Raw genomic sequence first — 27,872 nt, 5'->3', positions numbered from 1 at the left:
TCTGCTTTCTGTCATTATAGTTTTGCTTTTCTAAAAAAGATTTCATGTCAAGGAAATCATACAAGATATTATCTCTTGTGTCTGACTCCTTTTATTTTGCATAATGATTTTGAGATTAATCCATGGTGTTGCATGTATCAGTAGTATTCTTTTTAATTGATGAGTAGTATTCCAGTATATAAATAGATTACAGTTTGCTTTTCATTCACCAGTTGTAAGACATTTGGGTTGTTTCCAGTTTTTTTCTATTATGAATGCAGCTTCTATGAACACTGGCGTACGAGTCCTTTTGTAGACGTGTATTTTCACTTATTTTGGGTAAATAGGAGCAGGATCATTGTCTTATAATAATTATATGTTTAACATTATAAGAAGCTGCCAAACTATTCTCCAAAGTGTCTATATCATTTCGCATTCCCACAAGCAGTTTATAAGAGTTCTAGTTGCTTCACATTCCTTGTCACTGGTGTCAGCCTTTGTAATTTGTCCATTTTAGTAGGTATGTAGTGGTATATTTTTAAGGATTTAATTTGCATTTCTCTAGTAATTACTGCTGTTGGACATCTCTACTTGTGCTTATTTGTCATTCCTATATCTTCTTTGGTGAAGTATCTCAGAATATTTTGCTCACCTTTAATACAGCTGCTTATTTTCTGATTGAATTGTAATAGCTACTGTTACATTTTGTGTACAAGCCTTTTATCATATGTACCTTTTGCAATTATTTTCTCTCACTGTAGCTAGCATTTTTATTTTCTTAACATTGTCATTGAAGAGCAACATTTAAAAATTTTGACTCTATCATATTTGAATGGCTATATGGTACTGTATTTTATGAACACATCATAATGCATTATCAGGCTTTCTCTTTCCACAGCTTTACTGCTATAACTACACTGTTTTGATCATCCTTGTATTTGTATCTTGTGTGAGTTAATTATGTCATCTTACTTGGGAAAATGCTATAATGATTCAGGATTGTTGTGCTTTTATCTGATACAGGATTAGATATTTTTGACTCAATGGATTTTCTTTATATTTTTTCACTGGGAGCACAGAAGAAAAAACAGTCCCTAAATCACACTAGTTAAATTTTTTCTAAGGTAAAATGCATTCTCTTTCTCCTCTCTCCCTTTTAACTGGAGATCTTGGGATTTCTGTTAAAAGTTTAAATACTGTGAATACCTTAAAAAGGTTTTTAACATATTAAAATCATACTAATGCTTCTGGATAAGTGTGTCTGGTCAATTGATCTTACACATTTATTTAATTAAATAACAGTAAAGAGATAAAAAGTTACAAGTGCAATAGGACCAATAGAATGAGAGGGAGGTTAACAGCAGACAAGGGATCTCAATCTTTTCTTTCTTTTTTTTTTTTTTAAACATGGAAATAGTAGCTGATTAATAGAGTGGTGGAAGCAATCCTATGGATTTTAGAGGGAGATACTGGTGAGAAGACAGCTGATTTCCTTTGCGGAAACAACTTGGAACCTAAGAATTAGCAAATGGTGTATGCTTGCTCACAGCGTTCTTACAGCTAAACATATATCCTCATCAGGCAGAAAAATGGAGATTTTTATCCTCAGAGAATTGATGGACCCCTGGGGATAAACCCCCAGATACTGTACTTTGGATGTCCTGTTAGAGGAAAAAACAGCTTTACAATCACTGCAGTGAAGTCCTTCCCTCCAACTCCTTTAGTGCCTACTTAACTTATTAGTGCTCCAGGTTAAAAATTAATGAATGACAAATGATCACAAGACTTTTGAGGAAAGCTTTTTACCTGAAAAAGAAAAATCTTGAATCTGTAAGAAGCAGAGAATGCATGGAGTGAGAAAAACCTCTAAAAAGGTCTTTAAAGAATATTCTAAGTTGGATAAATGAAACATACTAATATAGCCAATAAAATGAAGATGGCATAAAATAGATACATTTACATGACAAAAGAGCCCTTGAAATTAAAAAAATAGAACAGTTAATATTAAAAAATTAATTGAACTGGATGATAAATTAATTGAAAAAATTAATTGAATTGGATGATAAATTCAAAGAATTATTTCAAAGAGTAATCTGAAAAGACAAAAGAGACTGAAACCAGAATAGAATTTTAGTATGTTCAAAATCTTACTAATTGGATTATAGAAACAAAGAACAATAAAAACAAAGTGAAGGAAGTTATGATTGAAGTAATACAAGAAAAGTTTTCCAGACTGAAGTAAATAAGTCTCCAAAAGACAAGTCTGGCACAATGAAAGAAAAAAGTCAACATTATCATGAAGTTTTAGTACCTTAGAGATAAAGAGAAGATCTTTAAGCTTCTAGAATGGGGAAAGATAGTCCACATGCAAACGATCAGAATGAAACAAGATCTCTTAACACTGAAATTGGAAGCAAGAAACAATGGAAGCATTGTTGCAGTATTCATAGTGAAAATAATTTTCAATTATACATCAAGGATAAATGAAGGATATTTTCAAGCATGCAAAAAGTCAAAACCCATAACTTTAGCACTTATTTTCTTAAAAAGTTCCCCAGGATTGCTCTTAAGCAGAATAAGGAATAACCTAAGAAAGTGAAAGACATAGGATTAGTGAAAAGGGGACCCAACAGAGGAGAGCCATGGAGGGACATCCAAGGATATCAGTAAAGGGAAATCTTAGGAAAACTACTGTGTAGCAGGGCCAAAGAGCAAGCAATGCAAATTGAAGCAGGCATTTGAGGGGCTCTGGAAGGAAAACTACAGGAGAATAAAAAGTAAACTGATGCATGAGATTATATATATCAATACATAATAGAGAGATAGATAGATATAGATGGATATAGATATCACTCACGGCTTTGTATAGTAGTTATTCAGACATGATAATGTAAACACTAGTCTTTGTTTAATATATGTTACCTATATGTGTCAAAATATTAAATCATATATTAAAATGTTAATATATCATATGGCTTTACTATATTAACACACATATGTATTAATTGAGAGTGCAGAGGTAGGTGGGTGTGTGAGATGTGGGATGATGGTGGTGTGTGAGAGACAAGAGGAAGCTGACAGAGAATACCTAAAATTGAGAAGTTAAAAATTGCAATATTTGCACATTTTAAAAAATACAGAGGTAAGTAATGGGAGAAACAGCTAAGAGTTAAAAGTCATTGGCCTGGGGGCATGGGAATTGGTAGTGGGGCAGGATGGGACGGGGTTTGCTACTTTTCATTACAAAGCTTTTACTACAGCATAAATTAAATACATGGATTATTTTGAAAAATTTATTTTTCAAGTTATATTGTACACCTTAAATATATACCATTTTTATTTAAAAATTTTAAAAATATATAGCATATATATCTCCTGTTATTACCATTAATTTCTACCTCACCCAGGGCAATCAGTGAAATAAAATGAAAATCTTTTGATGAATCGTAAATGTGTTTACTTAAGTAAACACTGCTTATACTACAACAGTAAAATTCTTTTAATATATTCCTGATTTACAGTATCATTTTTATGATTTTCAGTCAGTAAATCACAAATCCTAACACAAGATTTATTCGAGTCATTTGAGTTAGTAGTTAGTTTTAGACTCTATTTCTGTAACCTCTCATGGTATAATATAGACTTTTAGATTCTTACTGTCCGTTGACTGTGATATACAGTAACATTTAGTTTCATGTAGTGTATATGACTAAATCTTAGCAATTGCCCGAAATTGTCTCTTGGTAGGAAGAAAGAGTAGCCCATATATTTGAAGTTACTGAATTACAGAAATAAATAGTGTGATTCCTTTCTTAGATATGGAGTGAAACAGGTACAAAAACCCCATGTATGGACATGATGATAGAGCAGGTTATATTAACCTTTTCAACAAGACATTTGGGATAGGCAGTTAATCTATGAAGCCATCAGCTGGAAGAAGGCATCAAATCCTTACTGCTCTATTGAAGAACTGTCTAAAATGATATATATGTATATGTATTTGCGTGGTAAGAAAGAGAAGTAAGATTCCTTTTGAAAATTGAAACAGTAGTGTCTTAACCTTATTTGTGAAAAGTGGCTTTAAAATGTTCTTTCTGTTTGATGGGAGTGTTTTACCCACTATGTCTGGTGTGGTTGGATGAATTCCTAAATTAGGTACTCAGCCATGAGAGAATGTAACAACTCCGGGAATCTGCAGAAGTGGATGCTTATATAATTTGTGAGAGTTGGTATTTGAAGCCAATTATTGGAAAACTTAAATGGGTAGGGAGCTTTGCATCTGACCAAATGAAAGTCCTGATTTTCATGCTGCTTATTTCTTATTTCAAGGCCTCTAGATCATATTGACCTGAAAGAAAGTTTCATATCAAAAGGCATGGGCCTGTTCCTAACTGTTTTTATTCTAAAGGATAGTGCAGCTATTGTATCATGATAAGAAGATGGAGAAATAGAATTAAAGTAAGCGCTGGAGGACGTGTTCTCATTGTGATTACAAAGACTGAGAAAAAGCTTTTCAATGGAAAAGGAAAAATGGCTTTATTGCTTGAGAGGGAAAGAAAATACATTGTTGGAGTTAAAAAAAAAAAAAAGAAGCAGTCAAGAAAGCTCTAGAGGTACTCTGAAAGGAGGTTGAGGGCAATGTTGAAAATCCCAAAATGATGAAAAGTGCTCTGCGGTTCAAAAGACTAAATTAAAAGTTGACTAAAAAGTTTGATGGGACTGTGGCTTCTGATCTTTATTTCTCCATGTCCTCAGTACATACAGTATTGTATACTACATTATGCCTCTAATTTGGTGGATGGTGGTACAAATCAGAATAATTCAATAGAGGGGAAATATAGAGGATCTAGATTGTTGTTATTTAAAGATGTTCAAGTTGAGCCATGGAATACTCTCTGTGGATGCTTTCCTGCATGCAGTTTTTTTTCCCAGGTGAAGGGAAGATTCAGGACCATTTTCCTGTATCTGAAACCTGACTGTTTTTTCTACCAATGAAATGTTACTGTCTGCTCATTTACTGAGCTTAAGAGTTGGCGTGGTTAAGCTTCAGGGCATATGGAGCCAGCAGGATTCCCAAAAGAACCCTTATAGGTTCATACTGGCAAACCTCAAAGCAAAAGCAGAATGTGGGCTTACTGTGAATTGAGAAATGCAACATCTGGGGTTATAAATGGACAGTTTTTAATAGGCAAGCTCAACGTTCAAATAAAATTATAATACTGTTTGGCAAATTTGGTTCGTGAATGGAGATAGTTATAATAAAATATTGGGACCTAAGTGATTTTGTACAGTAACTGTCTTCCAAATAATTTTAAGTTGTGATAATGTAGTTACTTTTCAAATGTGGTGATTTTCTTGTTCTAAAACATTTAGACGATCTCTAGGACAGAGTTGCATGACTCCAAATCTATGCTTTATTCATCTTAGGAAATCATTAAATGAGAGTCATGACTGGAATACACTGGGATACATGCTATGCTTTTTTTTTTTTTTTTTTTTTAACCATTTCTTCAGAGTGTATAGCCAGTTTTGAGGTTATCAGTGGAATAGCTGGGCATCTGGGTATACCAATTGTCTCTTACAATCTCCTTTGTTTGGTCTAAAGCCCTTTGAAAGAAGTGATAGCATTTAGTACTGTGGAGATATGCCATTGATACAACCCTTTCCATTTTTCTCCCTCTTCATCTCCTCCTTTTCCCTCCTTGCATGGCCTAGATTCACACCAAATATGAAGGAATATTAATAAAGTGGTATAGGTCTAATAATACAAGAGGCCAAAAGGAGATTTACTATTTAAAATGAATTGGTACGAACACAGAAAGGGCAAAAACATATGAACCCTTAGCATCTGTACTCACTTTGCTAATCATTTGATATTTTCTGTTTAAGGTAAAATAGCCTAGAGTGCCTATGCTACTGCAGAATATTCTTCTACCTGGTTTTTTCATTTATGGCCTCAACAATTTATTTTTAAAAAGTAACTTCTATTTTTTCTACCTCTTTTCCATGTGACTGTAGCTTCACTAATATATAAGCTTAGAAAATATGGGCCCTTTAAAGCATAATATTAATATTTTGACAATATTGGAAGACTTGAACTGTTAAAGCATACATGGACGTGGAGACATGAGAAACTTCATTCTGTGATCCTTTTGTATTCTGAGATTCTAGAACATGGAAAGAGCTAATTGAAAAAGAGAATAAAGGTAAAAACATAGTTCCGGAATTTTTAATGAAGGTTTAATTTTCTTGCTCTGGGTTGTACCCAGACCTTGCTTCAGTGGTATAGTGGAATTTAGGTAGACGCAGTGGTTCCTAAGCTCCTGAGAGGCAAGTACTACTGTACGAGTTTTATGTTATCTGGTACCGTGAGGGACCATGGCTACTGGAGATGACTGGGTTGTAGTACACTAGTACCTTCCAAATAGAGTGCGCTTCTGAGAGAGGTACGGGTTTGCATTGCTTTTCAAATGCTCTTTTGGCCACAGAATTAACCTTGACAAGGAGCCTCCCTTTAGAGTGAGTGAATTCTCTGAGTACTGATTCTACCTGAGATTGTGTTTATTGATATTTATTCACGCTTTCAGTTGAATAAGAATCAAAGTTATGTTCTTGCCCATTTTCAGAGTCACCATTTAAATCAACAAGAACAGTTATTAGTGGATATAGAACATCCCTCAATATAACCCAACAAATACAAAACACGTTTTGTTATTTGGTCCTGTAAAACATATTTCCTCCCGTTTTTCTCTCACCTAACTTGCCCTTCCCCTGAAATTTTACTACAGTTTTAAAAAAATTTTTTAAAGAAAAATCTTTTTGTGTTATAGCAGGGGCATATGTGCTGCAAAATGGCTTTAATTTTTCTGGGAGAAAAGGTTTTTGAACCAAAATCCATGTGTTATAATTTCATGTTAAAACACTAAATGAACCTTTTAATATTTGCTAATAACTGTCATCGTGAGAAAAACATATGATGTTGCAGGTTGAAGTGTCTCAGAATTACACAAGAGCCTATTACAGTTCAAAGACAAAGAAATATCATAGGATGACAATACTAATACTTGTAATATTCAGTCAAAATACAATGTATCATGGTCTACTTTTTAATTTATTATGAGACCTCTTCTGTCACAGCCTTCAACAGGCTGCACCTTTTTCGTGTCTGCATCACGTAAGAATGGTGCCGTTTTTTTTCTTTAACAGACAGTAAAATATCACTGGTAAATCATTACCCTCATCACCTCAAATAACTCAAAGCTTGCCTGTCAAAATGCAGGAAAAAATTCACATGATTACAAATAGGCTTATCATCACCAATCTCAGGAGATAGTGGATAGTGCCAAATAGACAGGCATCCCCAACTCGTTTCAAACTAGGAGAGGAATCAGCTTTCAGCAGGTTGAATATGTTCTTTGGACAAGACAGTAACCCTCCAAATTCCATATTGCACAGGTAATGCCCTTTATTTTTCATAGTGATCATGGAGATAAACGAGACATCTACAGTTTCCAAACCAGCCTTTCTTATGCCCAAGTATGCATGTTTGTTAGAAGTCTTGGCAGTCCCTCTGTGTCCAGAAATGAACAGAGTTATTTGGAACCCCTGGGTTGTTCTCTAGCCAACCAGTGTCCCAGCCATAGTCATTCATTGCCTTCATTCCTAAGCCATATGACAAAAGCAGACGGGAATGGTGCTGTATCTGTTTCCCCGTACTATATGCCAAGTCTCTTCAAGCCAGAGTGTTGCTAACTGTGCCAAGCACATCTCTCTAGTTTGGTTTTCCTTTGCATAATTTCTTCAGTTAAAGATTCAAGTGACTCTTGCAGTGGGTTTATATACCTGTTTGGAATAGTCACTGACTTTTGCATTGGTAAATGTGCCCTTAACATCTGCATGAGAAGCCAAAAGCAATTAGTATTCCAGTTGAGTTCAGGTTATAGCAAATGATATAAGCATATGGCCAACTATTCCTTTTATGCCAGATTCTACTTACTAGTTTTCACTTCTAGAGTCAATAAAGAAATCAATTCTGTTGAAAAAGAAAATTCGATAAGAAAATCCTTTACTATATAACTGTAACTATAGATGAGTGATTTCTTTTGTAAAAGGGGAAAAAAAAGCATAAATATGGTAACTCCCTTATAGATCATTCAACAGAAAACATGAAATCGCTATGCAAACAAAAATGACTATATTTTCATTATTTCTTAGGTAGAAATTCACAAGTGAAGGATTTGAACATTCTTTGTTCCTGACTAAATCATTGTGATATGTCATCATGGTAGTTTATATACAGAAAAGGAAAAGCATTGTAAAAAAGTTGAATAAAGCAATAATTTAAAAGCTGGATGCTCTCCTTCCAACACATTGATTCAATCATTAAACCTCCCATCTGTGAGCTGGCTTAGAAGATGCTGAAGTAAACTGCCCCCCAATGTCTTTGGCACTATAGAAACTGCATTCTTACTGTCCAGGTTACCTGTTTAATGACCTGATTATCAATATCTGCTTCATGTGAATTCTGCTTGAACATACTCAGGTATTTGCTGACTTTGCATGGAAAACAGAATTATTTGCTATAGAGTTGGTCTACATTTCATTAATTTTATTATTCTCCCAGGGCTGTTTTGGTCTTGATATACAAACTTAAAATTATTAAAATGCTGTGCTTTGGTTGGAATCAAAATCACGAATGTGGGAAGTAATTATTTTATTTATACAATAATTAATTGAAGGGATTTAATATGTTAAATAAGGTGTTGAATTTTTGTAGTTAAATCCTAGTGACTTTAACCTTAGCATTCTTATTCAAGTTAAGAGAATTAATTGGCCCGTTTGCTAGCACCTTCTTCTCTCCTGTGTCACCGTTCAATGCGTGGGCATTCCAGAGACTTCCAAAAATGCTTTCTTTAGGGAGGAGGGGAGCCTAGTGGTAATTGAGCATGAAAACGAAATCAGATGAACACTTCCAGATATATCTGGGCAAATCTCATTTAAGCAAAAATCTCTGAGTCAAAATCTCATTATAAAATAAGGTGTTAACAAAAATGAAGTAAATGAAAAAAATTAAGCATAGGCTCAGATAATTTTAATGTTTTAAAATTATATTATTAGATGATAAAACTACTAAGCTGAATAGATTAATTCACTCACACTTCAGTCACTTGTGTCCTCTTCTTGGGAGGGAATCCAGCTTGGATTAATATTAACACGTCTATTTCCTGAACAGGGAATTTTGACATAGGATTCAAAATTCACCAGGGTATAGGGGGCTGATGAACCTATTAAGTTATGTGCTTCATGATCCTTATTTTTGGTGACAAAGTCCATAGTTTTCATCAAGTTCTCTAAAGACGGTTTAGGACCTCTGTTCATCACCAGTAAAGGACTGTGGTGATGACAATGATAAGCCACATATGTCCATAGATTCATTAGCTCATTTCCAGTGCCGAAATCTGGAAGTTAACCTTGCCTGAAAGGTTTCATTATATTCTCTCAAGTTACACATCTTTTTAAATTCCCATTCATTGAGAGGCCCAGCTGGTCCCAGTGTCCTGAGCTAGAAACCAGGAAGTCATCGTTGCTGGTTTTTACTTAGTCGCAACCTCTAGTCAACCAATCACATTGTGTGGATTCAGCATCATACACAGCTCTCAAAATTTGCAGTTTCTTTCTGTCTTCAAGCGCCCATACTTTTTCACTGAGATTATATTTTTTGCTAGTAAATGGATCTCCGCATACAATCCAGGACAAGTGATTTTTCTAATGTACAAATCTGATTAAATAACAACCCCTGCTGTTTAAAACCTCTGTGCCTTCCATCTGTTCCCTAACAGACATATTAACAAATGGCACAAATGCAAAGATTCTCATGATGTAATGTATGATGTAACAAATGAAGAAGACTTTATGCTTTCATTTCCTTTCTATCACTTAAAAAAATTAATTCCTGACAACAGAACGACCTATCTTTCAATATACCATGCCCTCTAAGTGACAATTCAATATGGACACTGATGAAAAAAGTTTGTCACGTGGGAAATAGTCACATAGCCAACTTGGACTGCTAGGACAAGATTGTTCCCTGTCATAGATTTTCAGAGGAAGTGATGTTTATTTGAGAACTTAAAGGAGTCTTAGGAGAATAGAAGGAAAAAGAGTGTTCTAAGCAGAAAAATAGCATATACCACTTATCTCATTATTACCTGGTAATTGCTTATCTCTCACACTAGGCTATAGTTTCTTGTTGTTAGGGACAATCTCATATTAAACGTTCAATATATATTCATGGAGTTTTGACTATTTGTGATAGATTGAATAAAAATGACCATAAGCCTTTACCCTTCCCTCTAGTCACACATTTGCAGTACCTCCTATTAGAGGCAGAGTCTACTCCTACTCTGCTTGACCCTGAGCTGGTTCTGTGACTTTGATCAATAGAATGTAGCAGAGGTGATGTGTCAGCTCTGCCCCTAGGCCTCAGGAGACATTGCAAAATTCACTTTCACTCTTCAATCCTTACCCAGTTCCCTGTGAATAAACCTAGGCTAGCTTGCTGGCGTCTTTACAGGATCAAAAAGGAGTCTTCCCAGTTGAGGTGATCCTAGACCAATCAGCCTTCAGTTGAGCCCGTTGCTAGTTGTAGGCATGTAAGTAAGCCCAGGCTAAACCAGAGCCACCCAGCTGAGCCCAGCTCAAATTGCCAACCCACAGAATTATAAGCTAAATAAATTATTGACTTTTTAAAGCCAGTAGGCTTTGGGGTGGTTTGTTAGGCATTCAAAACTAAGTTATGCACCTTTTACACTTATAAAGCAAAATTAATCTTGATAAATAACTATAATGTTTAAATGTACCGGTCCTGAATTGACTAAATTAATTATTACATTAGTGTCTTGCTGGATTTAAAACTACAAACATACAAATTGGAGATGGGAAATTTGTTGATTATTTGGAAGTCAATCTGTCTTTCTCTCTCTTTTTCCCTATAGAAGAAAATTTCATAGCAGGATTAGCCAATAGTACCTTGGATAATAAGGGCCTGATAAATTTTGATTAAGTGTTTTGACAGTATTGAATATCTAGGGTCATTTTGAAGAAAACAATTTTAATATAGAAAATCTAATGTTATTAAATCCAAGCGTCTGAGCAAAAACAATTTTTTAAGTAATTTATTTATTTTTATCCTTCTGTTGATTCACTCTTAATTAATTAACCAACCTCTTAAGTAAACAGGCATTTGTTATAAGCTGGGCATAATGCTAGATTCTACTGTGGGGAAAATGAAGTGTCTTCCTTTTGCAGAGCTTATAATTTACTTTGGGTGTCAGACATATGACCTTGAATTATAAATTATGAAATATGACCTTGAGCCTTGAATTGTAAACTGTAATTTCAGGCAGAATAGATAAGGGCATAGTAACAGAAGTAAAGGCAGGAAGTGAAAAGAAAAATTACTACTCTGACTGAAGAGACTGAGAAAGACTTTATGGAATAGTTGGTTTGTAAAGTACACTTTGAGTGATTAATGACATTTTCATAGGGAGAGAAAGTTGGAAAAGACATTCTGTGTTGGCATAACAACACAAACAAAAACGTGGAGGCTTTAGAGTATATGATGCACTTAAGCAACTAGGAGGGGTGAGATCCAAGGGTTGAAGAGCTGAGGGGTGATGGTAAAAGATCTTTTCTTATATATTGACTGATTTCATAATTTTAAGAAGCACACGTGAGATGAATTAGCAACAACGAAGAAGGCTTTGGGGGGAAGAAAAGTAGAGCATTGACATACCCGGAGGAGAATTTAGGGAAAATTATAAAATTTTTTTAAAGAAAGGAAATTTTACAGCATGTTTTCTGGCTGAAAACAATGATCCAGTAGATGGGAGAAGACTGAGGGTGCACGTGTGAAAGACGTACGCATAGAAGAGGAGTTCATGGATTGGTGAGAGATGGTAGGACCTAGAGTACAGGTGGTAGGATTTTTCTCTTTTGAGAAGTTGGGGGCAGTTCTTTCATTAATACGGGAAAGAAATCACAGTTGAAGTCGCAGAGTAAGGAAGGTTGGTAGACTTGCGGTGGGAAGGCCTGTGGTGGAGTTTTAGAGCAATATGGGTCATCAGATCAATTCGTATTTGGAGTCTTTGCTCAATGGTAGCGTGACTGTTCTTTCTTGTAGTGAAGAATCTAGGGGGAGAATTAATCACACATGAACTCTGACAATCCTCCTAATAATGTCCTTCCTGCAATTCAGAAAAGCTTCCCATTCCCACTGCCTTAATTCAGGCCCTGCCTCCAGTCTCTACTACCTTACTTCTACCTCCCATACTAAAATCACCAGAATGATTTTTTTTTTTTTAAAGTAAAGCCATTTCTTTTTTTTTTTTAATTTTATTTATTTATTTTTGGCTGTGTTGGGTCTTCGTTTCTGCGCGAGGGCTTTCTCTAGTTGCGGCAAGTGGGGGCCACTCTTCATCGCGGTGCGCGGGCCTCTCACTATCGCGGCCTCTCTTGTTGCGGAGCACAGGCTCCAGACGCGCAGGCTCAGCAATTGTGGCTCACGGGCCTAGTTGCTCCGCGGCATGTGGGATCTTCCCAGACCAGGGCTCAAACCCGTGTCCCCTGCACTGGCAGGCAGATTCTCAACCACTGCGCCACCAGGGAAGCCCCCAGAATGATTTTTATAAAGCACACCTTTTCAATCGTTTTGCTGTTAAAATATTTCATCTAACGTATTAAATCACTATAAGATCAAATTCAAATTCCCTACCATGGTACCCAAGGCTGATCTTTGACACCTACCTTTTCCACCTCATCTACCACGTTTTCACCACTATGACTTATTGGAAAATCAAGCTGATGTACTTACAGTTCCCCCAACATCTCATGCTGTTTTATGCTTCTGTGCACTTGCCGTATGCTTGCCTCTGTCAATAATGGCAGATATCCCTTTATCTGTGGGTTGAAATCCTCATTCAGGAATCACCTCAAGTGTTGTCTCTCCTGCGAAGTCTTTCTTGTCCTTCTTGGCAGAATTAAGCAATTTTCCCTTTGTGCTTCCATAGTACCTTGTGTCAGTTTGTTGTAATAATTGACTGTAGCTCTGGAAGGCAGATATTTGGTTCTCTTTCATCTGTATATCTCCACATCTGACATAGCACTCAGAAAGTAACTGATCAATGCAAAGGCCATTGAATGAGAGAAACTGAGATTTTGGTGTCTCTAGTGTGGGCAATGGAGTATATACACAGAGATGCCATTAAGCATGTTAATAAACACACAAGGTTTTGGGAGTAGGGAGAGGACTGATAAGTATGACTAAACAAACAAGTTAGGGGTTTGAGTAGCCAAGACCCATGTAGGGAATGGGAGGACATTCCAGGTTGGTAGCTGAAGGGCATATACATGATGCTTGAGGAAGTCACAAAAATACTATGACTTGGTTTACTGTAGTATATTCATGTCTCTTTCTCATTATCAGAATAATGTGATCCAGAAGGCTGGGAACACCTACCGAGATCTTAGGGGGAGGGATCAAAGTGACTACCAGGCTTATTTCTTATCTAGGCTTTAAACTAGATGGCTCAAGAAGTTCTTGTGGTTCACTCACTGTCTAATTCAACTTGCTAAACATATTGTTTCTAGTTGTCAAAAACATGAGTGGCAATAAACAAGGTCAATATGCCTGCGTGCCCTCTGCACAGCCCATAAGAATTTGCATCAGGGTTAGTTGATAGGAGAGTCCGGAATTCTCGACCACCATAATTTGGCAGAGTAAGGCAAATACATGCACAGAAGACTGGAATTTGGGAAACAGAGTCTCTTGGGAACCTCAAACTGTGGGAACAGCTGTAAATTTCATAGACAGTGTTCCACATGGAGGGGACATGGCTCCCTTGCTGGAAAAGGGATAGGCAAAAACATGTTGGCAGGATGGGAATTCATTTTCTGTGCCAGGATAGACTCTGCATGAGTAGCTGCATGTCTGCTGGGTAACATCTCACATGGAACGAGGAAGAATCTAATTTTGGAAGGGATTAAAATTTGTTTTAAAGGCCAGAGAGGGTTCACACCAAAACCAGCAAACTTCCATGGTGCATATATTTGGACTTGCTGACTGGCGTGACTTCAGTACACTGGATTATCTTTTATGTTTTCCTGACTTTTAGCCAGGGATAAGAGGCAAACCTAGAACCAGACGAAACTGTGAAAGCTTTCTTTTTTTTTTTTTTTTTAAATTAATTAATTAATTAATTAATTAATTACTTTATTTTTGGCTGTGTTGGGTCTTCGTTTCTGTGCGAGGGCTTTCTCCAGTTGTGGCGAGCGGGGGCCACTCTTCATCGCGGTGCACGGGCGTCTCACTGTCGCGGCCTCTCCTGTTGCAGAGCACAGGCTCCAAACGCGCAGGCTCAGTACTTGTGGCTCATGGGCTTAGTTGCTCCGCGGCATGTGGGATCTTCCCAGACCAGGGCTCGAACCCGTGTCCCCTGCATTGGCAGGCAGATTCTTAACCACTGCGCCACCAGGGAAGCCCCCTGTGAAAGCTTTCTTGACCAATGAGTGTGGTTATTTGCATGTGAACAGAAGATTGTTGCTTGGATTTTGAGATGAGATCTCTGGGAATTCAGGGATAAACAAGGTCAATGAAGAAAGTGATTATTGAAATCAATACATAAACTGTGAGAAAGTGAAAGCAGCATCAGGAGACATTCAAGATTGGGAAAGTGGGGCTCATCCTACTCTAACTTGAATGATTTAAAGTTTACAAAGCCCAGCTGAAGGGGTAGCATAATATCTGAGTGACCTAGGACCCCAGAGGAAGTAGGGTCAGATCTGATGTATCTGGAAAAGAGAAACTAGAAATGTTTATGTTACCATCAAAACAGGAGAAGTTGCTCACACCCTAGTGAATTTTGAAGCTGAGGAAAGCAGAGTTTGGGAGAAAAGCAGTTGGATTATAACACAATTTCTTATGGTTTCTTTGGGACCAGACTTAGAAACAAGAGGGGAATGTTAAGTTCTGAAACCTGTGGAGAAGAATTCCACTCAAATGTGGACATAAAGGGGAGACTTTCTGTTGGTAACTGGAAATTGCAAGTTGAAAACATTTCTGAACAAGAGTTACGGTTATGGGAATGGCAAAATCGGTCTGATTTTGTATTCTGGTGGAGACATATTGGAAGAAGAGCCAAAGACTGGAAATTAGAGGGATCACGTATTATAAAGTGTGTTACCCTGTTCATAGGAGAGAGGAGAGTCCAAAACAGAGACTCCTCTCAATTCCATGTTGGATTCCAGGAAAGCCTTACTGGAGTAACACCATTAGGCAAGGAATTGTGCATAATCCCATGGACACAACTGGAAATGTTCTGTATGTATGATCATCCTCTCTCATGGGCGTTGTCACCAAACATAAATGTGAGATTTCTTAATCTAGACTTTAAGATGATAGAATTATACTCACAGCAAAAGTAAGGCACCAGGGAAAGTGGGGTTTGGCTCCTTGTGGTTTAGGGGTAATTTCTCTCTATGCTTCTCTTACTGCTAGATACCAGGGTAAGGAACCAGACCCATATACAATCCTGTGTTGATCACTAGGTGTGGTAGTTAGATCCCAACCCTAACTCTACTCCCAAGGACACCCTAATGAACAATTATTACACCTCTAATATTAGTCAGAAGTTCTAGTACTGTAGTAGAATGAAGGATTAAAAATCTAATGCATGAACATATTCTGTATAAGAAAATTTAATTTTATTTAATTGCAGATTGCAGAATGCATAAATACATTAACTATCATATTTTTAAGATAATGAATGCACCCTTGGACTAGAAACACCCAAGGTCCTCAATTAACTATATTAGAATAAAAGTATCTTCAATTTTAAAGCAAATGTAATCTCTTATTAAACACATAGTGGCCAAATATGAGGTTTCTTCTTAAACCTTCTTATCTGATTTTTCTCTCTCTTCAGCATTTTAAAGGCATTAATACACATAACTCTAGCCACATGACTATTGCTGTAAAGATTTAAAGGGGCACAGTTAAAAGACTCCCACATGGCGTTAAACGGTAGTAGTAAATACATTTGAGTGCTACACAAGTCATTAGCCATAGGCAATTAATTATGGTTCACTTGGTGACTATAGCCATATTCCAGACTCTTTGAAAGACTCAAAACTCCCTGTAAATAAAAGTAGGATTATTTTCATTTCAAAGAACAAAACTGAAAGAGGATCCCACAAGTGGTCTGTCACCCACTAGCTTGCACATGTGACTGTATAAAAATAACTTTCTGAGGGCAAAGATCAATGGCTTTCCTTAAAGAAGAACATCAGGACTCAATAACTAATTAGCTTATGTCTTTCTGTTCCTGTAATTGCAAACCATGCTGGAATCAACTTTCTGAAAGTGTGAAATAGCTATTACTATACACAGCTTGCTTCTACCACCTTCTATTTTTACACTTGGGATATTTCTTTTCTATGGACCTAGTTCAGCCAAAAATTTATATAAGAATTCTCTCATGTCCAAAATATAAATATAACATTTTTTTCTAGGGTGAAACTAACACTTTTAAGAAGAACATGAGGAAAAGGTTCAGGTTAAGGAGCTGAATGTTAGAAGTCAAGAGCTGTAGACTCTTCTTTTTATCTTCAAAACAAACCCATGTCAATTCTCATTCTGGAATAGGCATCTCGTAATTTACTTCATTTTTTTAACTTGCTAATTGGTACAGTATAATAGACATCTATATATATTATCAACTGAAACTCATTAAAAGGATCCCTGCAGGCAAGTTGGCTGAGAGGTTGAGTGGTTTTATCATAAGCAATATTTTAAAATGGACAGCTGAGTAGAAGTAAATAGCAACATAAAGATAGACTGCATTTTCATAAAACGTCATTACAACTAGCTGAAAAGTGAAAGAAAAGGAACCCAACCAGTTAATTAGATCTACGTATACCAAATATTTTCCAGTAAATGCCCAGTTGATTGATTATAGCACTAGAGTATTGTGTCCCCTGCCATGTTCACTGTTGGCTGACAGTGTGTAAAAGTGAGGCCACAATTGATGTAGTCATTATTGCAGAAATTTTTAGACCTACAGGGTACTGTGATAACTGCATGACTCCTTCTCATTCTTTAGGTCTTAAATATTCTGTCCTCAGATAATTCTTTGTTGATAACACCCTATCTGAAGAGACCCTCTCTGTCTAAGCACTTTCTCTCTTAAAATCACTTTCATTCCTTCAGAACAATTATCACAATTTTTAATTATCTCATTTTTTAAAATGTTCTTTGGGGTAATTGTCTGTTTCTCTCCTCCAGAATGGAAGCTGCATGAGGACCTTGCTTATCTTCTCTATCAATACCTAGCTCAGTGCTGGGCACGTCAAAGACCCTCAGCAAATACTTGCTAAATATATGGATTAATGAAGAAAGAATATAGAGCTCTGTCAAGGTCAGTCAATAATGTCAATAATTGATCAACTATATGCTGGTGTGATGGGGGAATACAAAGAATTATATGTCCTCCAATTACTTTTTTTAGGTATAGAAATCAGGCATTTATAAGCACATGTAGTTGTACAGGTATCATCCTATAAACTAACGATGCAAGAAAAATAACTTTATCATTCCATGCCTGATTTCTATTTTGAGAACTGATTCAGCTGGTAGAAATTATTAAAGCAGTGTGGCATCACCCCCACTGAGTTAGATTTAATTTCAGGTAGTTGACATATTGCCAGAGTGTTCAGTGGTTACATTAGTCTACTGGTCATTACTGAGCCACAGTGACCACAAGTGAGATGCCTGTCACCCACTATTTGATCTGTCCTGGTCAGATAAAATCCTCCTTCTTTCTGTCCTGGAAGTTTCCTCCAAGCCTTGTCTTCGTCAACACACTTGAGCCTTGCTCATCAGCCCCATGTCCCTATTCTGGCTCACAGGAATATGGAAAGACATAGTGGGAGTCAAGTAATTTTTAATGGTTTGAAACAGTAATCATTTATTTGCTCCCAATTCTGCAGGTCAGCAATTTGGGCAGGGCTCAGCTGGGATGGTTTCATTTCTGCTCCACATTGTTTTGGCTGAACTCGTGTATGCATTCCACAGGTAGGCTGGGGCTGGCTTGTTCTTAATGGCTTGAGGCATGTGTCTGACAGTTGCTTGGGGCTCTCAGCCAAGGTACCTTAATCCTCCTCCATATGTTCTCTCCACATGGCAGCTGAATCCCCCCCAAAAGTAAGACCTAATGCACAAGCACTTATCCAGCTTCTGTTTGCATTGCATTTGCTAATGTACTGTTGGCCAAAAAAGTCACATAGCCAATTCTAGAATCTTTGAGGGAGGGGATTACACAAGGAAAAGTGAGTCATTAAGGGAACAAGCTAGATGATATTTGCAGTCAACAAAAGACTAGGAGCTGTATCTTTTCTAAACACTGTTATGTCTTTGGATATGATTACCAGCCCAGAGATCACATAATTAGAAGGAGAGACAAAAGAAGTCCTGGTTTTGTGTCCATGCTTTCATGTCTCAGGCAGAGTACCCTGATAAGTCATTGTTAGAAGCATCACTATGAAATCCAAGGCAGAATAAAAAGGCTTGTTAAGTAAATCCTTGCTGTGAAAAAGTGATGCCACCAAATATTGGAAACAACATCTCACATTCATTCTGAGGAACAAAGAAGAACACATCGAGAATTAAAGAAGCATTTGGGGTTACTTAGAAAATTATTAGCTTAGCAAATCTTTCTTATGTAATTGGTATTTGAGGCAACTTAGTGGAAAGGGATGTTATTGTGCTTTTATTAAGCATCAAATATTTAATGTATTCATATAACACATTTTGAGAAAAATCACCCTTTTGCAATAGGCAATCTTGACTGTACAGTGCTATCAAACTTTATTGCTCATTTTGCAGTCATGAGGGAGAGTTCACAGTTTTAATGAAACAGGAAATATTTTGATTAGCCTAGCAATTTTTATTGAAACATTTATAGTATTCTAAAATGATTAAGTAACAATAATTAATGCAATATCATTTCTTAGTATAAAATAAAAATGGTTATTATCATTATGCAGTGTAAGATAAAATGGGTTGCTTTACGTTTGATTAAAACAGACCTTGTTGGCCAAAGCCCCTCCTGTCAGTCATGGCAAGTGGTGCCAGGGTGTGAGCGAGCCAGGTCCCAGCAGCTTTCGGATTTCCATAAACATCCATGTTTAAAACGGAAGCAAAATCCTTCAAAAGATCTTAAACTGTGTTGAAGTGAGGGTGAAATACACTGCTGACCTGAGAGCTGGCACCGCAAACAGAGTTTCCCTGCTCTTTGATCAATACTGAGATGGGCTGAGGGTCTCACGATGGAGAAGAACTACGTAGGTTACGCAGTCAAGATCCCTCCTTCTGTAGATGAGGAAGCTGACGCGCGGGGAGGGTCAGTGAAGTGATGGACAAGCCCACAGCTGGTCGGTGGTTGAGACGGGTCAGAACATCCATCCCCTGGCTCCGACTGAGGCTGGGCTGTGAGAGGTCGAGAGTGTCAGTGCAGGGACGCAGAGCTCATCCAAACCTGGCTGCCGGGACAGCCGATAGTGAACTTTGAGCACAAGGCGCTGTGATCCACGCTGTAGGAAGAATGGTCTGGGGGTCATGCTCAAGGCCAGACAGGGGCAGAAAAGCAGGGGGCAGGGAGGCCACTAGGGAGACCCTGGCCCAGGAGGAGGCCCATAGTTGAGGGGGGGGGGGCAATGAGGTATGTTTTAGGGGACATCCTGGGTGGACCAGCTTGAGAGCATTTTACAGAAATAATTTGTTGGATGCACTACTTTCTAAATAAATTAAAGATTGCTAATCCTAAAAAAAAAAAAAAATGGGTTGCTTTATTCAGAATCAAGTCACAAAGGAGAACACAGATTGTACAAAGCCGCTTCCCTAACCTGTTTCCTGCTCACCCTCAGTGTTCCCATGTTCTCTAGTAGTGCAAACGTGACACAAACCCCAGGTATTTCCTGTATGTTACTGGAAGTCTATGGAGGAGACTAATTTTGTGAAAAAACAAAGTGAGACAAAATCTCCAGAGGCAAAAGCAAGCAGCTTGCTGAGTGCATCTTTTCAGTGACTGATGAAACTAGGTTAGGTGACAAGATAACAATATCTAATCTAATCTAACCATTCAAGAATCATTATGTCAACCATATTTTAGCATAGGAAAGAGAAGAACAACTAATGTTTAGCGTATTTGCTGTGTGTCAGGCACTGCTCTGATTACTTCACACATAGTATTTCCTTTAGACATTGGAAAATTCTGTGTGTGACAACTAATGCATGATATTGTTGACTAAGTGACAAAAAGGTTCTTAGAATTTCTCTGCTATCTTGTATGTAGAAGAGATAGCAAAAAGATGAAAAGAAATGGAAATGCAAGGGTGACGGAAATGATCTTTATATCACATTCCCCCTAAAGTCCTCCATTATTAATCATTTATTAATATGTTTCTGGATTTCCTTAAAGTGTATCTATCTGCTACATTACGATCTTTCCATAAACAGACCATAGGTGAAATAAACACTTAACCTTTTAGTTTTGCTTCTTTATGGTCATCATCAGTATTACTTACATGTAAAATCTACAGTTTGACAACAGATTTCCTTTTGAACACTATTAGCTACGCCCTTGGCAAATGGACATTTGGATAGTTTCCAGTTTGGGGCTATTGTGATAGTGCTACTAGGAATATTCTAGAGTATGTTTTTGGAAGAGTACACATTTTGATTGGGTATTTGCTGGATTAGAGGATGTGGAAATGATCAGCTTTGGTAGACACAGTCAAACAACTTTCTGAAGTGGTTGAATCAACTTTCTTTCTACCATTGTTTATGAGAGTTCTGGTTACTTAACATCCTCACCAACATTTACAAATCTTTGCTTTTTTATTTTAGTCATTCTTCTGTGTGCGTAATGGTATTGCATTGTGGTTTTAATTTTCCTTTCCCTCATGGCCAGTGGAATAATCACCTTTTCATATGTTTATTGGCAATTTGTCCACACTGGGTTGGAGTTTTTAAAGAGCAGTTTTATTTGCATAAAGGGAAGATACTTGGAAGAGTGGTAGTTTTTCCTGATAGACCAGCCAGAAAAGAAACCCAGAGACTGTCTTTTCTTAGTCTAGTCTAGATGTTTGTTTATATTTGGCAAGTTAACTTGGCTGGCAGAATTAGGTCCTGTGATTGGCCAGCTAACCGCTCTGCAGTATTCCATTTACATGGTATTTGTAATAGAGTTGTCTAGTTTTGTTTCTTTAAGATTGTACCATGTATATTTTATACTACATTTTTTCATACAGTAGTACAGATCTGTTTAATTCTATTTGATGATTGAGTTGTATTCAGTATGTTATTTCTTAGAACTTACCAACCTGTCCCTTCTTGATGGACATTAAAGTTATGACACAAACATAACACAGTACAGAATTCTCTGTTCCTCATGACCAAGCCAATATTGGTTGATGTCAAATTGCTGAGTGAGAAATAATATATGTTCTCTTGAATTTATGTCTTTCATGTTTTCTTCTATAAATTGCCTGTTCATATTCTTTGACTGGGGTTGCATATTCCACTTGCTTCAGGGGCCAAGAAGATGAAGTAAATAAAATAACTGGGCAGGTGTAAAACAATAGAGGGTGAAGGGATAATTGTGGTGAACTGAAGATGGCATGCCAGGTCTGCAAGCACTCACATCAAAATCCCAATTAAAAGCAATTAGGTTATCTATTTTTTCCCAATGTTGTACTTATTTTCACACAAGATTGCTATTTATCTTTTGTCTTATCCATTGCAAATATTTTTATTTTATCTGTTACTTTATCACTTCTTCCACTATTTGTCTATGTTTTTACTCTTTCAAAAGAGTCAGTTTTGTTATATTATGAATAAAACAGATTTAAACTTTTTCTCTTGCAGAATAGAAACATAAGGTTTGCATTCCAGACTAGAGCACTAACTCGTCTTTTTTTTGCTTTTTTTTGTTTTTTAGTTGAGATATAGTTGATTTACAACATTATGTAAGTTTCAGGTATACAACATAGTGATTCATGTTTTGGGGATTATATTCCATTTATAGTTATTAAAACATATTGACTATATTCCCTGAGCTGTATGATATATACTTGTAGCTTATTTATTTTCTACATAATAGTTTGTACCTCTTAATACCTTACCCCTAATTTTGGTTTCAGAATTATAAGTCTTTTCTCCAATTTCAGTTGCTTTATGTTGTTGTTCTTTTTATATCCTATTAGGTTAAATGTTTTTAGTCTTTTTGGTTAATAATTAAAGGTCAGCTATCAAGAGTTTGACCACTTCTTCACCTAGGACATTAAAAAAAATTTTTTAAAAATAATCAAATAATTAAAAAAAGTAGAATGTGGCTAAAGCCATATTAGAGGAAACTTCACACCCTTAAATATTTTAAACAGGCTAGGATGAAGTCTTATCTTTCACCAGTATCCACAAATACAAATGACATCATTTTAGTACATTTCCATTAATCTTGGCTCTAGTAATTTGAAACTTTTAGTGATGATGATAGGATTGGAATAGAAACTTTGCTATACTTCACAAATCCTTTACAAGCTGTGAGTCTAAATTATATAAACAAGTTGATAGAGAGTATATATATTTAAAAATCTTGTTAGAAAACTTGTTTTAAGCACCCTGTGACAATTTGACACTCCTTGTTACACATGAATAATTTATGTGCTAATTACTGATAACGTATGAATTGGCAAAATCAGTTAGCACTCGGTTGATGTAACTTAAATGTGTGTGTGTGTACATATATGCATATTTACGAGAGTAATAAATGAATGCTGTAAAAAAATAGAGCAATTTATTTTTAGATGGTAGTAAAATGAATGTTTATTTTCCTTATTCAGTTCCTGTTTTCTTCCTCAGAAAGCAATTTCTGCTAATACTTCATTGTGTAAACTTCTAGGACCTTTTCTGTACACCTATACTCATAGACATACTACTTTTTAAATTATAGACATAGCCATGTCTATGATTTAGGTGCAGTTTTCAAAACTATGTGAGTAGGATTATATTATGTAATTTGTTGTTTTTGTTTAACATGTCTTTTTTTTAATTTTTAAATTTTATTTTATTTATTTTTTTATACAGCAGGTCCTTATTAGTCATCAATTTTATACACATCAGTGTATACATGTCAATCCCAATCGCCCAGTTCATCACACCCCCACCCCCACCCCCCCGCGGCTTTCCCCCCTTGGTGTCCATACGTTTGTTCTCTACATCTGTGTGTCTATTTCTGCCCTGCAAACCGGTTCATCTGTACCATTTCTCTAGGTTCCACATATATGCATTAATATACAATATTTGTTTTTCTCTTTCTGACTTACTTCACTCTGTATGACCGTCTGTAGATCCATCCACGTCTCTACAAATGACCCAATTTCGTTCCTTTTTATGGCTGAGTAATATTCCATTGTATATATGCACCACATCTTCTTTATCCATTCGTCTGTCGATGGGCATTTAGGTTGCTTCCATGACCTGGCTACTGTAAATAGTGCTGCAATGAACATTGGGGTGCATGTGTCTTTTTGAGTTATGGTTTTCTCTGGGTATATGCCCAGTAGTGGGGTTGCTGGATCATACAGTAATTCCATTTTTAGTTTTTTAAGGAACCTCCATACTGTTCTCCATTAGTGGCTGTATCAATTTACATTCCACCAGCAGTGCAAGAGGGTTCCCTTTTCTCCACACCCTCTCCAGCATTTGTTGTTTGTAGATTTTCTGATGATGCCCATTCTAACTGGTGTGAGGTGATACCTCATTGTACTTTTGATTTGCGTTTCTCTAATAATTAGTGATGTTGAGCAGCTTTTCATGTGCTTCTTGGCCATCTGTATGTCTTCTTTGGAGAAATGTCTATTTAGGTCTTCTGCCCATTTTTGGATTGGGTTGTTTGTTTTTTTACTATTGAGCTGCATGAGCTATTTATATATTTTGGAGATTAATCCTTTGTCCGTTGATTCGTTTGAAAATATTTTCTCCCATTCTGAGGGTTGTCTTTTCGTCTTGTTTATGGTTTCCTTTGCTGTGCAAAATCTTTGAAGTTTCATTAGGTCCCATTTGTTTATTTTTGTTTTTATATCCATTACTCTAGGAGGTGGATCAAAAAATATCTTGCTGTGATTTATGTCAAGGAGTGTTCTTCCTATGTTTTCCTCTAAGAGTTTTATAGTGTCTGGCCTTACATTTAGGTCTCTAATCCATTTTGAGTTTATTTTTGTGTATGGTGTTAGGGAGTGTTCTAATTTCATTCTTTTACATGTAGCTGTCCAGTTTTCCCAGCACCACTTATTGAAGAGACTGTCTTTTCTCCATTCTATATTCTTGCCCCCTTTGTCATAGATTAGTTGACCATAGGTGCGTGGGTTTATCTCTGGGCTTTCTATCTTGTTCCATTGATCTGTGTTTCTGTTTTTGTCCCAGTACCATATTGTCTTGATTACTGTAGCTTTGTAGTATAGTCTGAAGTCAGGGAGTCTGATTCCTCCAGCTCCGTTTTTTTCCCCTCAACACTGCTTTGGATATTCGGGGTCTTTTGTGTCTCCATACAAATTTTAAGATTTTTTTGTTCTAGTTCTGTAAAAAATGCCATTAGTAATTTGATAAGGATTGCATTGAATCTGTAGATTGCTTTGGGTAATATAGTCATTTTCACAATATTGATTCTTCCAATCCAAGAACATGGTATATCTCTCCATCTGTTGGTATCATCTTTAATTTCTTTCATCAGTGTCTTACAGTTTTCTGCATACAGGTCTTTTGTCTCCCTAGGTAGGTTTATTCCTAGGTATTTTATTCTTTTTGTTGCAGTGGTAAATGGAAGTGTTTCCTTAATTTCTCTTTCAGATTTTTCGTCATTAGTGTATAGGAATGCCAGAGATTTCTGTGCATTAATTTTGTATCCTGCAACTTTACCAAATTCATTGATTAGCTCTAGTACTTTTCTGGTGGCATCTTTAGGATTCTCTATGTATAGTATCATGTCATCTGCAAACAGTGAGAGTTTTACTTCTACTTTTCCAATTTGTATTCCTTTTATTTCTTTTTCTTCTCTGATTGCCATGGCTAGGACTTCCAAAACTATGTTGAATAATAGTGGTGAGAGTGGACATCCTTATTAATTTTTGTTTGGATGATCTGTCCATTGTTGTAAGTGAGGTGTTAAAGTCCCCCACTATTATTGTGTTACTGTCAATTTCCTCTTTTATAGCTGCTAGCAGTTGCCTTATGTATTGAGGTGCTCCTATGTTGGGTGCATATATATTTATAATTGTTATATCTTCTTCTTGGATTGATCCCTTCATCATTATGTAGTGTCCTTCCTTGTCTCTTGTGACATTCTTTATTTTAAAGTCTATTTTCTCTGATATGAGTATTGCTACTCCAGCTTTCTTATGATTTCCATTTGCATGGAATATCTTTTTCCATCCCTTCACTTTCAGTCTTTATGTGTCCCTAGGTCTGAAGTGGGTCTCTTGTAGACAACATATAGATGGGTCTTGTTTTTGTATACATTCAGCGAGCCTGTGTCTTTTGGTTTGAGCATTTAATCCATTCACGTTTAAGGTAATTATCAATATGTGTGTTCCTATTACCATTTTCTTAATTGTTTTGGGTTTGTTTTTGTAGGTCTTTTTCTTCTCTTGTGTTTCCCACTTAGAGAAGTTCCTTTAGCTTTTGTTGTAGAGCTGGTTTGGTGGTGCTAAATTCTCTTAGCTTTTGCTTGTCTGTAAAGCTTTTGATTTTTACATCCAATCTAAATGAGATCCTTGCCGGGTAGAGTAATCTTAGTTGTAGGTTCTTCCCTTTCATCACTTTAAATATGTCATGTCACTCCCTTCTGGCTTGTAGAGTTTCTGCTGAGAAATCAGCTGTTAACCTTATGGGAGTTCCCTTGTATGTTATGTGTCATTTTTCCCTTGCTGCTGTCAATAATTTTTCTTTGTCTTTAATTTTTGCCAGCTTGATTACTATGTGTCTCAGCGTGTTTCTCCTTGGGTTTATCCTGTGTGGGACTCTCTGCGCTTCCTCGACTGGGGTGGCTACTTCCTTTCCCATGTTAGGGAAGTTTTCAACTATAATCTCTTCAAATATTTTCTTGGGTCCTTTCTCTCTCTCTTCTCCTTCTGGGACCCCTATAATGCGAATGTTATTGTGTTTAATGTTGTCCCAGAGGTCTCTTAGGCTGTCTTCATTTCTTTTCATTCTTTTTTCTTTATTCTGTTCCACAGCAGCGAGTTCCACCATTCTGTCTTCTAGGTCACTTATCCCTTCTTCTGCCTCAGTTATTCTGCTATTGATTCCTTCTAGTGTATTTTTCATTTCAGTTATTGTATTGTTCATCTCTGTTTGTTCTTTAATTCTTCTAGTTCTTTGTTAAACATTTCTTGCATCTTCTTGATCTTTGCCTCCATTCTTTTTCCGAGGTCCTGGATCATCTTCACTATCATTAGTCTGAATTCTTTTTCTGGAAGGTTGCCTATCTCCACTTCATTTAGTTGTTTTTTTGGGGTTTTATCTTGTTCCTTCATCTGGTACATAGCCTTCTGCCTTCTCATCTTGTCTATCTTTCTGTAAATGTGGTTTTTGTTCCACAGGCTGCAGGATTGTAGTTCTTCTTGCTTCTGCTGTCTGCCCTCTGGTGGATGAGGCTATCTAAGAGGCTTGTGCAAGTTTCCTGATGGAAGGGACTGGTGGTGGGTAGAGCTGTGTGTTGCTGTGGTGGGCAGAGCTCAGTAAAACTTTAATCTGCTTGTCTGCTGATGGGTGGGGCTGGGTTCCCTCAGTGTTGGTTGTTTGGCCTGAGGCAACCCAACATTGGAGCCTACCTGGGCTCTTTAGTAAGGCTAATGGCAGACTCTTGGATGGCTCACGCCAAGGAGTACTTCCCAGAACTTCTGCTGCCAGTGTCCTTGTCCTCACGGTGAGACACAGCCACCCCTGCTCTGCAGGAGACCCTCTAACACTAGCAGGTAGGTCTGGTTCAGTCTCCTATGGGATCACTGCTCCTTCCCCTGGGTCCCGATGTGCACACTACTTTGTGTGTGCCCTCCAAGAGTGGAGTCTCTGTTTTCCCCAGTCCTGTCAAAGTCCTGCAATCAAATCCCGCTAGCCTTCAAAGTCTGATTCTCTAGGATTTCCTCCTCCCATTGCCAGACCCCCAGGTTGGGAACCTGACGTGGGGCTCAGAACCTTCACTCCAGTGGGTGGACTTCTTTGGTATAAGTGTTCTCCAGTTTGTGAGTCACCCACCCAGCAGTTACGGGATTTGATTTTACTGTGATTGCGCCCCTCCTACCGTCTCATTGTGGCTTCTCCTTTGTCTTTGGGTGTGGGGTATCTTTTGTGGTGAGTTCTAGTGTCTTCCTGTCGATGATTGTCCAGCAGCTCTTTGTGATGCTGGTGTTCTCACAAGAGGGAGTGAGAGCACGTCCTTCTACTCCACCATCTTGGTTCCTAGTCCTAACATGTCTTTTTGATCTTTCCACATTTACAAATGTATGTTCTCCTCATTCCTTTTAATGGCTTCATAGTATTCTATATATATGCTTAATAATATATTTATCAGTAAACGTTTTGAATGCTTTTAAAGTTCTACTTTAACAATGCTATAATTATCATTCTTAAAGATGTACCTTTGCATACCTGAGAATATGTACACATGTACACATTCATATCTACATGTGTGAATCTTTCTAAGTAAAGGAGATTCCTGGAAAGTAATTGCTTAGTCAGAGGGTATATACATTTTAAATTTGGATTGATGATGCTGAATTGTTCT

This window comes from Eschrichtius robustus, chromosome 14 (assembly GCF_028021215.1).
Source record: "Eschrichtius robustus isolate mEscRob2 chromosome 14, mEscRob2.pri, whole genome shotgun sequence".
NCBI classification, from domain to species: domain Eukaryota; kingdom Metazoa; phylum Chordata; class Mammalia; order Artiodactyla; family Eschrichtiidae; genus Eschrichtius; species Eschrichtius robustus.
This window is presented reverse-complemented; position numbering follows the sequence as displayed.